This window comes from Sciurus vulgaris, assembly GCF_902686455.1.
Source record: "Sciurus vulgaris genome assembly, chromosome: 10".
NCBI classification, from domain to species: domain Eukaryota; kingdom Metazoa; phylum Chordata; class Mammalia; order Rodentia; family Sciuridae; genus Sciurus; species Sciurus vulgaris.
Window position 1 is genome coordinate 58,791,557 of NC_136470.1, and position 9,560 is coordinate 58,801,116.

The 9,560-nt window shown below is 40.3% G+C and overlaps 1 pseudogene across 1 annotated transcript in view; it reads right to left on the reverse strand.

Annotated features, from left to right (window-relative positions):
* LOC306637631 overlaps positions 1–5,897 on the reverse strand; it is a 129,978-nt pseudogene extending 124,081 nt beyond the window's left edge. Inside the window, exons 1-3 of the transcript in view lie at positions 5,807–5,897; positions 4,118–4,221; positions 2,294–2,425 (exon numbers count right to left, since the gene is read on the reverse strand). The product of the transcript in view is annotated as an uncharacterized misc_RNA (transcript). The remainder of the gene's footprint in view (positions 1–2,293; positions 2,426–4,117; positions 4,222–5,806) is intronic.
* Positions 5,898–9,560: the final 3,663 nt, after the last annotated feature.

Consider the following 9,560-nt stretch of genomic DNA (forward strand, 5'->3'; position numbering starts at 1 on the left):
CTGGCATCAAGGAGTTTGTCATCCATGAGGGTAAATAAAATACAAGTATAAATTAGCTGTCAGTTAAACAACTGCATAAGAGACACAGAAATCAAGAATCATGAAAACTTGCAATAAGGAAAAACCCTTCTAGAAGACATGACCAGGAAAGGTTCAAAAAGAAGCAACATTTGATCTGAGACTTGAAAGGTTTTGATGTGCAAATGTGGGAGAACAAGAATTTCTGAAACAGAATGATGAAAAGTCATAAAGGTGGAAGAGTTTGAGGTACAGTTAAAGAAGAGGTTATAACCCAGACAGATTGTACTATGAAAACCTAAGAAAAATTAGTAATTTCTGGTTGTGATCTAATGCCACCCTAAGGTATTAGTTAAGTAGTAGAGAAAATGTTAAAAGACACTTTAAGCAGATAAATAATATAGAGTTATGCTTCAGGAAAATTTAATTTTCTGGACATGTGCAAGACGGACTACTATGGGAAGAGTTAATAAGTATAGTCAGTAAACCTTTTGCAGGATGCCAAATGCAAGACGCTGATGATCTAAACAAGTAATGGGCAAGGGAAAATAGAGAATGAGAAACATAACTAAGACCTTTTCTGTCTATGAAATAGAAAGAAGAGCCATATTTGAGCATGAATAGGCACTCAGGAAGAAGACAATATCTGGAGAAGAAGATGCCCTGAGTGTTAGCCATGCAGAGAATATGTAGTAAGAGGTTAGAAATGTGGGGGTGAAAGTCAAAGAGGTAAAGGCTAAGATTCCACTTTAGGATGCCCTCCCCTCTGCACCCTCTTCTCCAACTGTCCAGCTCCTTCAATTTTTTCCTAAACAATTAGCTATGAAAAATTATCAAAGCTCATTATAATAAGAGCCCTCAGATGGGCTGGGGTTGTAGCTCAGTGATAGAGTGCCTGCCTAGCACAAGTGAGGAACTGGATTGGATCTTCAGCACCACACAAAAATGCATAAATAAATAAAGGTATTGCATTCATCTACAACTAAAATATACATATATTTTGAAAAAGAGCCCTCAGAGAAAGATGCAAGATATTTGAATAGAGGTGCCCAGGACTCACCTCCTCCACACAGAAAAGATACTATTGAATTTCAAGGAAAATATTAAGGGAGAACACTAGAATGCAGCATGAAAGTGACAGGGACCCTAAATGGCATAGAAACTCGGGAAGGCAGCATAGAGAGAGCAACAAAATGCATTGCAACTGAGACTGTGGCTCCCCACCCAGCAGGAACTCCATAGTGCCAAAAGGCAAGCAGAAAAGTCCCAGTGGGCCCCATTATTACTGTGGACCTGCAGTTCTAACTACAGGAGAATTCTATGATTCTCACAGGTATCGGACCCTGTCTGGGGAGCTGTCTGGGGTCCACAGGACTGCTCTGCTCCAGAGAAGAACTCACATTGGATTCTTGCAATCCCCAGAACCCAAGCTGCAATAGCACATCAACATCTTGAGAAAGGAGCCATTGCTGGAGTCTAGCCTTTCACAGGCACCAGCAGTCACTGCATTCCCCCATCCTTGGGACCCCACAATCATTCCACCATACTCACACAAAAGGCTTCGACTCACAAATCCAACTAAACTTAACCATGCACTTGTAACCTGGCATTTAAATCTACAAAGTGCTCTGCGCTCCAGGAAACAGGTAGGCTAGCAGAGCAGAGGGGATGTCACCAACCAGTGAAATTGACATGCATCCCCTTGGGGCCTGAGGGCCAATATTCCCATTCCTTATTCCTGGTGCCTCAGATGCCACCACAGCTATCAGCTCTCCTTTTGGGGGACTAAGGATATGTCCTACCAGAGCCCATGGCCTCAGCATTGTGACTACCATAGTCAGAGACCCTGGTGCAAATGGCAATTACCTCCATGGGGCCAGAGGACACAGTCTTCCACAGGCATCATCCCCAGCATTGTTACTTTGCCTTTGAAATTTCAAACGTCTTTGTTCATACTTCCTTTATGTCACTAAATATATATTCTGGCAATTTATTCCCTTCTCTTTTTCCTAATGGTCTATGTGCTAAAGACAGAGTGCATCTTAGTCAATCTTACTTCATTTAAATTTAGCAAATTAACTGGCTTCATAAAATATTGATGAATGCTTCTTATTCTGTTATGGAAGAGTGTTGAAGACTGGCAATTAACGGGGACAATATTAATTTCAATATTTTCCAAACCCCCAAGGAGTGGGTTCAAATGCAAAGAAAACAGGTGGACTTGGGTCAGGGATTTGAATGGAAGTACAAACCATGTCTTCAAAGTAATTCTTACTTTCTGTGCCATCTGCTTCCAGTTGCTTCTCTCTGGGTTTCTGTTTATGTTTTCGAAGTGCATGATGGCTCCAGAGGGTCCGCAGCATCCATACTTCTCATCAGGAAGAAAGCACAAGATGTCCATGCCTTGCTGTAAAAAGAGAAGCAGATGGTCCTGTCTTCTTTTTCCTAATGGCTGCAGCAAGCACCTCACCCCACTGTGTGTCACCTCCTCCCCCACTAGGCTGTAGGCTGGCAGGAATGAGACACCACAGACCCCCAGGGTTGACAGCTATGTTCAAAGAAATGCAAATAGGGCCTGTTGGCAGTTGGCTACCTACAGTCTGCTAAGCCCTTTAAAAAAAGAATTAGGCAGGCACCAACTTGGCTTGTTTAGTTTCCAGTAGCTTTAGAACTTTCCTTTGACACCGCTCCTCTCCTGTTCCTACCAGTAATAGATCACTAACTAGTTGTACAAGGTCAATTATTTCGCCTTTCATGGCTGTGGCAGCAAGCACATTTTCTGCTGGGTTGCTTGTTTCTGTGATCCCATGTGTTCTCTTCATTTAAATCCTGAGCAAGCTCATTTCAAAGACTGGCAAAAGGAAATGTTTAAGAAAGGAAACACACACACACACACACACACACACACACACACACACACACACACCATCATAGAATTGCATTCTGAGAAGACACTGCACATGGTAAGATGTGCATTCTCATACATTCCAGGAGGATAAAAATAGGTATGCTCTTTCTAGTGGTTAATTTATAATGAGTATCAAGAGACTATAAGAAATTCATATTCCTTGCCTGGTAATTTCATTTCTAGGAATGTAGCATAAGATGAATCCAATATGCACAAAAAGTTTCCCTACCAAGATACTCACCAGGGTTGGGGGTGGGGGGACTTGAAACTAACAATAGGAGAATGGCACAACAATAGGACAAATGCCTTACAAAATACTGAGAGTCCATTTAAATGTTTGTGAAGAGTTTGTAACAATACTTAAAATGCTTATAAGATGAAATGGAAAAAGTTATAAACCCAATAATATAAACCATATAGTATATGCGATATAATTATAAACATTTATTTTGAAAAAAAATAAAAAATAAAAAACTTCATAATATCCAAACCAAAGCAACCCCAAATAGATTACAGACAGATACTATAGATATATACACCAAATAAAAGAGGTGCTTGCCATTGGACTGAAATTTTTTCCCATAGTTCCAAAGTCATTCCACAGACAATGTGCACATTTAGTCAGTAGCTTTGGACAGAACCAAGCCCTCTACCACCAGGGCCACTTCTGCAAGTCCCTTAATGTTTTAGTCAGCTTTCTTCACTGCTGTGACTACCTGATCTGACCAGAACAATTTTAAAGGAGGAAAAGTTTGAGGGCTCGCAGTTTCAGAGGTCTTAATCCATTGAAGGCCAGCTCCATTCCTTGGGGCTCCAGTGAGGCAGAACACCATGGTGGGAGAGCATGGCAGAGGGAAGCGGCTCACATCATCAGGAAGCAGAGACAGTATCCACTCAACAGAATCAAATATATACCCAAAGCCACGCCCAAATTCCCATCTCCTCTAGCCACATCCTACCGCTTCAGTTACCACTCAGTTAATCCCTATTAGGGGATAAAATCACTGATTGGATAAGACTCTCTCAACCCAATTATTTCTCTTCTGAACCTTCTTGCATTGTCTCATATCTGAGTTGTTGGGAGACACTTCATATTCAAACCATAACACTTAAGAAGAATGGAGCATTAGTATGCTTTCTGTCGTTCCTCATTGTCATCAATAGTCTGCTTTGACAATGAACAAGACTTACTTGTGTGGCCAGCAGTTTTTCAGCATCATCCAGGCTCTCCACAGCAACTACTGCACAGAAACAAACAGGAAAGTCAGAGGGATTTGCAGACACCAGGAGCATGGCTATAGAGGGGAAACCATCATTAAACAGCTTAGAGAAATCCAGAAGGCCTGAGAAAATTATTGACCAATATTCACAGTTTACTCTTACAGCTTAATGTATACTTGTAAACAAGCCAAAATAAAATCCATAGTCTGGACCCAAAACTCTACAATCAATTTTTACCCTCTATTAAGTTGTCAATCATGTGTTAATACCTCCCAAGAGAAGACAAAGCTGGGCCAAACCCAGAATCAAATTCAACTACAACAGCTTGAATTGGTGTGAAATAAATAAATAAATAAATAACAACAGCAAGACACCAAGATAATGTGTGTTGGCAAAACTTTGAAAACAGGAATTTGGCCTAGATTCATGGCTGAGGGCCAGAGGACAAAAAATCATTTGTAAAATTATAAGTGAAACAGACCTGAGCTTCAAAGGCTAGGAAGCAGCCAGACCCTGGGGTCAGTACCCAGCAACATTAGCAGTGTAGCCTGTCACATCACGTTGTCACTCTTAGGAGGCTGAGTCTGACTTTCAAGGGATCCATAAATTGGCTACTGTGTTTAACACTGCACCACTGACATGCACTCTGGACATGACTCACTTCATCAGGAAACATAATGCAGGCCAAAGCCAAGGCAGGCAGGCGGTCAGCAGTACATCATCAACTGACCTGGCAGAATGACTCTAACCCCACTACCCAACACTTGCTCCTAAGGAAGTATTTTTGAGCTGGTCATGTTTTCCTGTTTATCACTCACTGAAGTGAAGATTATCCTGAACCCCAGTCTCAGAAACAAGACATTGGGCTATAGGAACGCTCAAGCACGGTCTATTTGGAAACAAGCCAAATGTCTATAGTAATTGAATGACTTAACAAACTGTTGTAATAACCACACAGTGGGTTATTATTTAATATAAAAAGTTCCATGAACCATAATATGAAGGAATGTCAAAATTATTATGCTGACAGAAATCAATCAGACAAAAAGTGAATATATGGTATGATTTTGCATTATAAAATTCTAGAGTATGCAACCAGTCTCTAGTGACTGAGATCATAGTAGTTGCCTAGGGATTGGGAAGGACTCCAACAAGGGGCAGGAGGCAGGGATTATAAAAGATCCAGAAGAAATTTTTCAATGGATGTGTGAGTTATCTTGATTGTAGTGATGGTTTCACACATATAAAGTATGACAGCACATCATCAGGAAGCAGAGACTATACTTCAAACATGTACAGTTCATCTCAGTTCATCCTAGGTCAGGATTACTCAATAAAGCTGTTTAATAAAAATTTTTTAAATAAAGAAACTGACTCAAAGGAAATCAAGGAAAAAATGTATATTTTAAGGAGAAATGCATACAAATGTTATTGTTTTAGAAATGATATTTATTTTCCTACATGACAAAAACTACAAGTATTTATGGTGTGCAAAATGTTTTGACATATAATACACAATGGTTTGATCTACATAATTAATATATCACCTCATATTCTTTTGGTAAGATCATCATAAATCTACTCAGCAATTTTCAAATATCTGATGCATTGTTATTAATAATCACAATGTTGTGCAACAAATCTTCTTAGCTCATTCACCTGTTTTAGATTCTACCTGTAAGGAGCTCTGGTGGTAGTTGACTTTCTGTGCCTGGCTTATTTTGCTTAGCATGATATCCTCCAGCTTCATCCGTGTTCTTACAAATGACAAGACAGTTGTTTTTTTTTTAATTATTATTTTTAGGCTGAATAGTTTTCCTTTGTATAGACATAAGTACCACATTTTCTTCATCAATTCATCCTTGTTATGGTTTGAATGTGAGATGTCCCCCAAAAGCTCCTGTGTTAATGCAGGAATGTTTTTCAGAGGTGATTGGATTGTGAGAGTTATAACTGAATCAGTCCATTCTAGTTTGGATGGGTGTTAACTATAGACAGGTAGCATGTGGCTAGAGGAGGTGGGTCACTGCAGTAGGCCCTTGAATGGTGTATCTTCTCTGTGAACCCCTTCTCCCTTCAGTCTTCCTCTCTGCTGCTTGGCCCCATCATGAGCTGAGTAGCTTTCCTCTGCTCAGTTGTCTCCCTGTAATGTGCTGTCTCACCTTGGGCCCAGAGCAATGGAGTCAGCCTTCCATGTACTAAGACCTCTGAAATCTTGAGCCCCAAATAAACTTTTCTGCTTCCAAGTTGCTCTCATAGGGCATTTTGGCCAACAGTTCTTGTTGGACACTTAGCTTGTTTTAATATCTTAATTATTACTACTAGTACTACAATGAACATGGGAGTAGAGATATCAGTTTTGATATCTGTAACTCATTTCACTGCCTTTAGATATATAACAATAAGTGGGACTGGTAGATCAATATTTTTTGAGAAACCTCTATATTGTTTTCCATAATGATTGCACTGATTTAAATTTCCACCAGCCATGTTTAAGGGTGACCTTTTTTCTACATTCTCATCAACACTTGCTATCTCTTATCTTTTTGGTAATAGCCACCCGAACAGGTGTGAGGTGATATCCAATGTGATAATGATTTATATTTCCTTGAAAATCAACAGTGTTGGGCATCTTTTTCTAAACTTTTTGGTTATTTGTTTGTCTTTTGAGAAATGTCTTCAAATCCTTTGTCTACTTTTTAATCATTTTTTTCCTTTTAGTTGTTCCTTATGTTTTAGATATAAAATGCTTGTCAGATGTATGGTTTGCATGTATTTTCACCTATTCCAAAGGTTGTTTCTTCTGCATGCATGATTGCCATGCACTGCAGGAAGTGAATATTAGGGTGTAGGCAAAACATCAAGGATTCCATTAGGCAAGGACTTCTTGGTTGCTAACTGCTCCTAGGGTTTTTAGACAAATGAGTAGGAAGAATAGGCACAATAAATAAATAGAATGAGGAAAGATCGGAAAGGAAGAAAAATATTCATAGGGTCAAGCTATCGAGATGGAATTAAAATCTAAAGGATTTTGAAGGGGCCACATCTAAAGGGACTGAGCATCCTCTGAGCTATGCCTAGAATGAGTGTCAGACCTGAAAGTAAAGGAGAAAAGGGGTATCCATGGCCACGTAGTATCTAGTTGGGAGTCCCCCAACTAGCTCACTTCATTTCCTTTGCTCCTACAACAGGTGGGCAGCCTGCCTGCCGTGATTTCTCAAGCCCAGTTCATTTGTGGTATGGGCAAATTCTTATAGTTTAGGAAATTCGAATATAATCCTCATATTTCTGAGATTTGCTCTCTTGTATCAGTCCTCAGGACACTTTGAAATTAATGTTTGGCAAGGATGGAAAGAGTTCCAGATCATCTTTTAAAATGTCCCCCTGAATGAATGACAATGGATGCTGAAAACAAGCGGTCTGACAATACCCAACTTGGACCAGCAGATGTCAGACTTCGCACAGTAATCAATCTGAAAAGCCCAAAGACCCAGCAAGATAAATGAATTCAGAATAAACATGAATTTTTCATAGTACAAAGTCTTCCATGTTCTACAAATTCGTAATCATAGATTCATCACAAAATCTTGAGATCGTAATTGGTTTGTAAATCTATGTGTCAGATGTCTTGTACAGTGTAAAAATTCATGTCCAGAACATGAGATCTGACAGGGCTAATCAATGGAAGACCAAAATATCTTGTTCCAGGTTTAGGAGGAAAAAAGGCAGGCAGGAAAATAGCTGCCACTTACATGTCAGTAATTATAACCAATGACAAAAGGAATTGCCTAGTATGCAGTTTTCCCCACCTAGTTAAAGCAATTGGGAGTTGGAAACCACGTAGTCAAAATGCGGCCATGATTTATCATGTGTACTCTAAACAGAATGAACTGTGGGAAACATTCACATAGTTTGCTTGTCTGGATCTGCAACCTCAGCCCACATCCACACCTATGGTAGCTTTGCTGTTCTCAATGGCTTATCTCAAACGCAACTGAATCAGCTCGTTAATAACTCCCCTTCAATGACTTCCCATAGCATTTAAAATACAAACCATCTCTGTCATGGCCTCCAAGGTGCTTCATAATCCGGCTCCTGCCTAACTCCCTCTAAATGACTCTTCCCACTCCACTACCACAGTGACTGTTTTGCTATTCCAAAAAGCTGCCAGATACATTTCTGCCCAGAGGCTTTCGTATTCACCATTTCTTCCTCCTGGAATTTTATTCCTGGAAATCTTTGCCTCCTCACTCCCTCACTCACTTTTGAGTCTGCAAAAATATTGTCTTCTAGAACAATTGCCTGACCGTTCTATCTAGAATTAAATCACCTACAACCTTACCAAGTCCCATTCTGTTTACCCCTCACTCTATCTTTTCTTTTTTGGGGGGTGGGTACCAGGGATTGAACTCAGGGGCACCAGACCACTAAGCCACATTCCCATCCCTATTTTGTATTTTATTTACAGACACGGTCTCACTGAGTTGCTCACCTTGCCAGTTGCTCAAGCTGGCTTTGAACTCCACAATCCTCCTGCCTCACCAGAGCTGCGGGGAGTACAGGCATGAGTAACTGCACACCACTCTCTGAAATTATGTACATCTTTGTTACTTGTTTGTTGCCTGTCTTCCATTCTCAGATGCGATTCCACAAGGGCAAGGAACTGCTTGTAACCACTCTATTCCTTATGCTTAAATAGCTGTGCCTGCTGCACACAGAGCAGTTGCACCATACAAATATGTGTTGAATGAACACATGAAATTCATTGTCTGACCCCATAATGTGCTTTTCTCTTTCTGCTCACAGCACTACAATTATCCTGCTCAAATCACTCAACTTGGGAATATTTTTTGAGTGAACATTCTGTCATTCTCTCAGTCATTGCCAAGATCTTTTTTGTTCATGAACTCCTTCTCTGCTCCTCCTATTCCCACAGATACTACCTTGGGTAATTGTCTTGTCTTCTTACACTGGCTATTGTAATCACTTCCCTGAAGTGTTTCTGCCTTCAGGCCATCTTGCCCATCACATCAGCTAAATCACCATAAACACTGCACTGTGGACCCCATATTACCCCACCAACCCCTACAACAGAGATGCATGCACACCCTCCCAAGTCTCTTAGTGCAGAACCTAACAGAATAAAATCTTGCTCTTCCTATATGCAAATCCTCTCCTCCAGTCAACCTGGACTCTATTCCTGATCTTGATTATCCCTTTCCTGGTATTGTTTACATTGCTTTCCCTTCCAGAAACACTTTCAACTCTTGACTGTCTTGTTAAATCCCCTCCCCCTTCTTTATATGCCAACCCAAATGCCCCTTGTTTATAAAACTTCCAGATGACCATACACCATGGCGATGTCTCTCCTCTGTCCCCTTGTCTCTACCACTCATGAAACCAATCATTTAAG